Source organism: Canis lupus, chromosome 35 (assembly GCF_048164855.1).
Source record: "Canis lupus baileyi chromosome 35, mCanLup2.hap1, whole genome shotgun sequence".
Lineage (NCBI taxonomy): Eukaryota > Metazoa > Chordata > Mammalia > Carnivora > Canidae > Canis > Canis lupus.
The window spans coordinates 29,140,353-29,148,396 of record NC_132872.1 but is presented as its reverse complement, the minus strand read 5'-3'; the positions used below and the strand labels follow the sequence as shown (position 1 = coordinate 29,148,396).

Sequence of the window (8,044 nt, the reverse complement as noted above, 5' to 3'; positions counted from 1 at the left end):
TCAACTCTATGCCCACAAATATGATAACCTGAATGAAACAGACCAATTTTTTGAAAGACAAAGTCTGTCAAAACCCAACAAGAAGACATAGACGATCTGAATAGGCCTATATCTATTAATGAAATAGAAATAATAATTAATAACCTTCCCAAAAACAAAACACCAGGCTCAGATAGGTTCATTGTGAATCCTACTAAACATTTACAGGTGAAATTATATCAATTTTCTACAATCTCAGCAGAGGGAATATCCCCTACTTCATTCTATGAAGTTACCGTTACCCTAACACCAAAACAAAGACATTACAAGAAAACTATAGGTCAATATATCTTATGAGCATAGATGTAGGAATCCCCAACAAAATATTATCAAATAAAATTCAACAGTGTATATAAATCGCACACAATGACCAAGTGGGATTTATCCTGACTATGCAAGGCTCATTCAACATTCAAAAATCAATGATCACATCAATAGGCTAAAGAAGAAAAATCACATGAGCATATCAATAATACAGAAAAAAAGCATTTGAAAAAAATCATGATACAGACTCTCAGCAAAGTAGGAAGGAGGGGGGGCTTCCTCATCTTGATAGAGAACACCTACAAAATACTTAAAGCTAACATCATATTTAATGGTGAAAAACTTGAAACTTTCCCTGTCACCACCACTGCTTTTCAACATCCTTCTGGAAGTCTTGACTAATGCAATAAGACAGGAAAAGGAAATAAAAGATACACAGATTGAGAAGGAAGAAATAAAAACTCTTTGTTCTGAGGGGACCTGATTGTCTATATAGAAAATCCAAAAGAATCAATGAAAAACTCCTGGAGATCACTTTCTTATGCACCAACAATGAACAGTACAATATGAAAAAAAAAAAAAAAAAGAAAACAACACAATACCATTTACATAGGCACTCCCCCAAAAGGAAATAGGAAATATTTATGTATAAACCTAACAATACATATATAAGGTCTATATGAACAAAACTATAAAACTATAAAATGAAAACTATAAAACTATAAAATGAAAGATATAGACGAAGAGCTTAATAAGTAGAGAAATATTCTGTGTTCATGGATAAGCAGACTCAAGATATCAGTTCTTACCAATTAGATCTATAGATTTAATTCAATGTCAATCAAAATTTCAGCAAGTTACTTTGTTGGTACTGATAACTATTTCTACATTACATAGAGAAGAAAAAGACCCAGAATAGCCAATACAATATTGAAGAAGAACAAAGTCAAAGGATTGAAATTACATGATGTCAAACTTAAAATAAAGCTGCCGTAATTAAGACAGTATGGTATTGGTGAAAGAATAGGTAAGTATATCAATGGAACATAATAGAGAGCCCAGAAATAGACCCGCATAAATATGGGTAACTGATATTTGACAAAGGAGCAAAGGCAGTGTAAAGGAATAAAGATAGTCTTTTCAGCCAATAGTGCTGGAGCAACTGGCCATGTGCCTGTGAAAAATGAATTTGGACACAACTTATACCCTTCACAAAAGTTAACTCAAAATAATCATAGACCTAGATATAAAATGTAGAACTACAGAACTCAGAAGATAACAGAAAAGAATCTAGATGACCTTGGGTATTGCCTTTGTAATTACAAAGGCAAATTCATGAAAGAAATAATTGATAAGCTGAATGTCATTAAAATTTATAACTTGTGCTCTGCAAAATATATTGTCAAGATAATGAGAAGAAAAGCCCCAAGTTTGAGGGGAAATATTTGCAAAAGACATATGTAAGAAAGAACTGATAGGGAAAATATGCATAGAGCTCTTAAAATCCAACAATGTGAAAAGAAACAACCAAATTTAAAAATGACCTCAGATTTGAACAGACAACTCACCAAAATAGATATATGGATGTCAAATATGCATATGAAAGGATGTTCAACAGCATATATCATCAGGCAATTGAAAATTAAAACAATGATGAGATACCAAGACCTGCCTATTAGAGTGACCAAAATCCAAAACACTAACCACACCAAACACTGGTAAAGATGGGGAGCAACTCATATTCATCATTGTTGGGAATGCAAATGGTACAGCCATCTTGGAAGACAGTTTGGTGGTTTCTCATAAAGCTAAACATACCTTCCCATAAAATTGTGCTCCTTAGTATTTACCCAAAAGAGTTGAAAACCTTTGTCCACGCAAAACCTTACACACAGAGGTTTATAGCAGCTTTGTTCATCATTGCCAAAACTAGCAAGCAAGATGTCCTTCAGTAGATGGATAAGCTGTAGTACATCCAGTCAGTGGAATATTGTTCAGTGCTAAAATAAATATGCTTCAAGCCATGAAAAGACATGGAGATTTCATATTACTAAGTACACGTGTATTGATACATATTGCTAAGCGTTAAAAGTAGTTTGGGAAGGAGTGCAGACCTAATGATTCCAACTCAATGACAAGACTACAGACACAGGAAAAGAATCAGTGGTTGCCAGGGGTCACTGGGGAGGGAGCTATGAATAGGACACAGAGGATTTTTAGAGTACTGAAACTACTCTGTATGGTACAATAATGGTTCATACATGTTGTTACACGGTTGCCCAAACCCAGAGAATGTACAAAACCAAGAATGAACCTTAATGTAAACTATGGGCTTTGGCTGATAATATGTCAGTGCAGGTTCTCACGTGTAACAAATGTACGACTCTAATGAAGGATTTTGGGAGTGAGTGAGGCTGTACATATGTGAAGGCAGGGTTGTATGGAAGTCTCTGCACCTTCTGCTTGATTTGATGATGAACCCAAAACAGAATAAGTAAAAAAGTCAGTTAAAATGTTTTCGCATAATTTTTTGCCTGCACCTTTATTAGAATCACACAAATTCAATAAGGTAGGAGATTATCAATCATAGATATAGGCATAGCTAATACAAAATTGTATATATAATTAAATGGATATTATATTGATATATTCTACATTAATTTATATTTAGATTAAATGCATATGTAATTTTTCTAAGCAGTTAGCAGACAATAAGATACGGCTTTAGGAAATATTAAATTAATGCCTTTCTTTGTAATACAAATAAAACTATACATTTAATAATATATAAAAATGGAAAATAACAAGAGGCTCGTGTGAATTAAGAACACAGAGCTGGTTGGGGCATCTGGGTGACTCCATCGTTCAGTATCTAACTAACTCTTGATTTAGGCTCAGGTCATTATCTCTAGGACGTGAGACTGAGCCTCACCTCAGACTTTGCACTCTGCGGGGAGTCGGCTCTAGATTCTCTCTCTCTCCCTCAAATAAATAAATCCTTTAAAAAAAGAACACAAGTGTGGCATGCAAGGTTGATACAATTTTATTTATATATTTATGTATTTATTTTTATCTTTTAAGTAGGCTCCATTCCCAGTATAGAGCCCAACACGGGGCTTGAACTCACAACCCTGAGACTAAGACCTGAGCCAAGATTAAGAGCCCAATGTTCAACCAACTGAGCCCCCCAGGTGCCCTGACATAACTATATTACATTAATATTACAATGTAGTAAATAATATCTCAAACTCAGGTATTTTTTTAGGAGTTTCCAGATAAAAAAGACCACAGCCTGAAGTAGAAGCAGTTGAATTAAACGTCTCTCTCAGAAGTGGTCTTGTAGATAAAATTCCTTACCAAAATATCACTGAAAAGTAACCACAGGAGGGGGAATATTTTATTAAATATTAAATGATGCCTACTTCTAAGGCCAGCTCACAGCAACAGTAACAAAATGATTATATTTGAAAGCAAATGGGTGTGGCACATGCCTGACAAAACAATCTACCCAGTACAGGCTATGATTTTCTTTTTTCTGGAAAGTAGCTAAACTTTGTTAATCTATGTATGTGCAGATATGCACTTCCAGTCCCCACTAGCTCAGATTATGGATGTTCCTTCTTGCACATATTTCTGCTGCTTGGACTATGTTGATCTGCCCACTGAAGAAGAAGGGAAGATCTCCTGAGAGTCTTTTGTCTCTGTTCTGTTTTTCTTAGCCAGGGGAGTGCCGCTTGGAGGGCTAGGTTGCCTTGCTGGACAGTGTGCAATTGTAGGCATTTGTAGGGACACTGCCCTTCCTCCAAGGCTCCACCATCCTAGAAGCTGCAGGCTCCATCTCATTGTGTCACAGACTCCAGCTGACCGGCGTCTTCTCCAAGCCCTCCCTCCAGTCCCATCTTCTCAAGCCAGCCTCTCCTCTTGCAGGCTCTGCACCCTCCCCTCACTTTACCGCCTCCACTAAGCCACAGTCTTCATTTTTCATAGACATCAAATTCCAAAGAGGTGCCTGTCTGGGATTTTGCTCCTGCATCAACATTAAGCCCACGCATTAAGTATGATATAAAGAACTCAAAAGTGAATTTATTTATTCTATTGTTCTGTCAAAGTAGGTCTGTTGCTAGCAGGCCTCTAGGTATGCATATGCAATTCACAGGGTTATAAAAGGAAAGGAACAAATGCCAGGCACACAGCACCAAGCTGAGAGACCAAATGTTGAGCAGGGACAGGGAAAGAGCTGAGCGTGGAGGTTAGCAGCGAGACCAGGTACTGACTGCTATCTGGAATATCAAACATTCTAATGAATATGAAGCATGATAAGATCCCCAAGTAATTGGGATGCCTGGCTGGCTCAGTGGTCGAGAGTCTGCCTTCAGCTCAGGGTGTGATCCCAGGGTCTTAGGATCCAGTCCCAGGTCGGGCTCCCTGCCGGGAACCTGCTTCTCCCTGTGCCTGTGTCTCTGCCTCTCTCTGTGTCTCTCATTAATGAACGAATGAATGAAAAAATGAATGAATGAATGAATAAATAAGTAAATCTTTAAAAAAAAACAGATCCCCAAGTAATAAAGAAAGTGGGCATCAATGCCCACCTGGCAGCCACATTGTGGCTAACAATTCAAGGATGAGATGAATAGGACAAAAAGGCATTTTGTAGTCTCCATCAGAAGGAAAAGCCCTTTTGGCTCCCAGAGCAGTACCAAGGGTGTCGGTAAGAACAGGAGCCTTATGAAAGGTGGCAAAAAGGGAGCCAAGAAGAAAGTGGTTGACCCATTTTCTAAGAAAGATTGGTATGATGTGAAGGCACACATGTTCTATACAAAATATTGGAAAAACACTACTCACAAGAACTCAAGGAACCAAAATTGCATCTATGATCTCAAGGGTTATATTTTTTTCTAAAGATTTTATTTATTTATTCATGAGAGACACACAGAGAAGGGCAGAGACACAGGCAGAGGGAGAAGCAGGCTCCATGTGGGGAGCCTGATGTGGAACTCGAACCTGGGTCTCTAGGATCAGGCCCTGGGCTGAAAGCGTCACTTAAACCACTGAGGCACCTGGGCTGCCCACAAGGGTTGTATTTTTTGAAGGAAGCCTTGCTAATCTGCAGAGCGATGAACTTGCATTTAGAAAATTCAAACTAATTGCTCAGGATGTGCAGGGCAAAAACTGCCTGACTAATTTCCATATCATGGATCTTACCCGTGACAAAATGTGCTCCATGGTCAAAAGTGGCAGACCATGATTGAAGCTCATGTTGATGCAAAGACTACCAATGGTTATTTGTTTCATCTATTTTGTGTTGGATTTACTAAAAAGAACACAATAATCAGATTCAGAAGACCTCTCATGCTCAGCACCAACAGGTCTGCCAAATTTGGAAAAAGATGATGGAAATCATGGCCCGAGAGGGGCCGACAAATGACTTGAAAGAAGTCATCAATGAATTGATTCCAGACAGCATCGGAAAAGATATAGAAGAAGCTGTCAGTCTATTTATCCACTCCATAATGTCTTTCGTTAGAAAAGCAAAAATGCTGAAGAAGCCCAAATTTGAATTGAGAAAACTCATGGAGCTTCATGGTGAAGGTAGTAGTTCTGGAAAAGCTACTGGGGATGAGACTGGTGCTAAAGTGGAAGAAGCTGATAGATATAAACCACCAATCCAAGAATCTGTTTAAAATTCAGACATTAAATGGTGACAAAAAATTCTTATTTGTGAAAAAAACAAAAAAGAAGGTATAGCAGGATACTATTTTAGTTCCTCCCTGCTAATGCCTAACAAGTTAATGCTATAACTAATGATAATTTGTGCAAAATATAGTAAATGTACCGTTTGGTCTAAAGAAAAGATGGTGCTCCTGTTGGAGGTGATGGAAGTGCACCAAAGGACCGAAGCCTTACTTACTGGTCTCCAGTCAGCAGGTATTTCGTAACATGTCTCAGAGAAGTTCTGCTCCAGGCTTCAAGGCATGGCGCCTGTGGCACAGACACTTCCAGCTGTAATTCAAACTGTGGCCCCCAGGAGATGTTCAGTGACTCACCCCGCCACGGCCATTGAGGAGCACCTGCCTCTAGCTGGGGAACTGGAGGTCCAGTCTTGGGGGGGGAGAAAGCCACCCTCTGGGTCAGCTATTGTGCATCCTGGGACATCAGGAACAATAAACTATGTACTGATGCCCCTTTCCTTCCACCAATTTGCAGCTCATGGAGAAAAGTGAGGAAAAAAGTAAGGACCAGAACTCCTGCCCATCCTGTTCCTCGATCCTCTGCCAAAGATGCTGTATTTAATTCAGGCAAAAGGGGTCAGAAAGAAGATTTTCCAGGTTTTTTACCTGATGATTCCTTCTTGTTCACAATATGAGCTCCTATCTTCATCCCTCTATCTCCAAATATTGTCATAGGAGTTATGATCACTTTGGCATTTTGAAATCAGTGTTTCTGAATTAGGATTCAAGAAATTATATAAGTTTTTCGGCAATTTTGTTTTTTGTTAGATAGAGAGAACTTATTTATTCATTTATTTATTTTTAGGGAGAACTTATTCAATAAAAATGTTATTGGCTATTTAGTAACTTAATGGGCCAGGCTGATAATATATCTTTATGTACTGATTATCAGAAAAAAATCTATTTTAGTAAGTCATCACTGTATTCTTTCATTGTTATTTTCATTATTGTTACATTCAGTGTACTTCTAAATACAAGGGTATTTGAAAAACAAAGAGTAAGTGTTTTGTTCATGGTAAACTATGCTCAGAGACCAAGACTATCATTGCCAATAATTTATTTAATACAGATTCACTGAGGGGATTAAATTTGTAATAATAATATTTCATGTGCTGATAACATACAGGATAATATCTCTTAATAAACGGAAAATATACCTCAAGCCAATGATAGATTAATTACACTACTGTTCCAGGTATGGGGATAATGGAAAAAAAATAAAGTCCAAATTGAGTTGAGATATATTTTTCTGTGACTTGGTTCCTTTCTGGGTATTGGCTTAGCTGACCAAGAGCTCATGTCCAGTTGCCAACACACATACACACACACACACACACACACACACACACACACACACAAATAAGTCCCTTATTGCTAGAGCACAATGCTAGCTGAACAAAGGGGTTTGTACAGGCAAATCTTCACCACTTTGAGAAGGATTAGGCTTGCCGCAGCAGTAGCTTATGTCCATAGGTCTTTGGAGAACTATTTCGATCAGCAAAGGGTAGCCCTCCCAGACTGAACACTGTCACTGAATTCTCACAAATTCTTGGTATTTAAAGTTTCAATGTCCATTATATCATAGTTGATCTTTCATATATTCATATTGATAAGCACTCAATGACACAACTTTGTTGACATTATTCTGAAATAGCCTCTTCAACGTAAACAAATTCACTCTTAGATCTAAACGACTTCACTTAAACCATAAAAATGTGGATTTGAACCCCTTACCAGCAAAGAAATTGGGGTAGTCATTAAAAATCGCCCAAGAAACAAGAATCCAGGGCTGGATGCCCTCCTGGCAGAAATCTACCAAACATTTAAAGAAGAATTATTTTTCTTAAACTGTTCCAAAAAGCTGGAAGAAAGGAAAACTTCCAAACTCATTCTATGAGGCCAACATGACCTTGATCCCCAAACCAGACAAAGACCCCACTACAAAGGACAGTTATAGACCAATATGCCTTGTGAACATGGATGCGGAAGTTCTCACCAAGATACTAGCCAAT

General features: G+C 37.9%; 1 pseudogene; it reads left to right on the top strand.

Moving 5' to 3' along the window:
• Window positions 1-4,929: 4,929 nt before the first annotated feature.
• Window positions 4,930-5,984, top strand: LOC140625023 (small ribosomal subunit protein eS1 pseudogene; annotated as a pseudogene).
• Window positions 5,985-8,044: the final 2,060 nt, after the last annotated feature.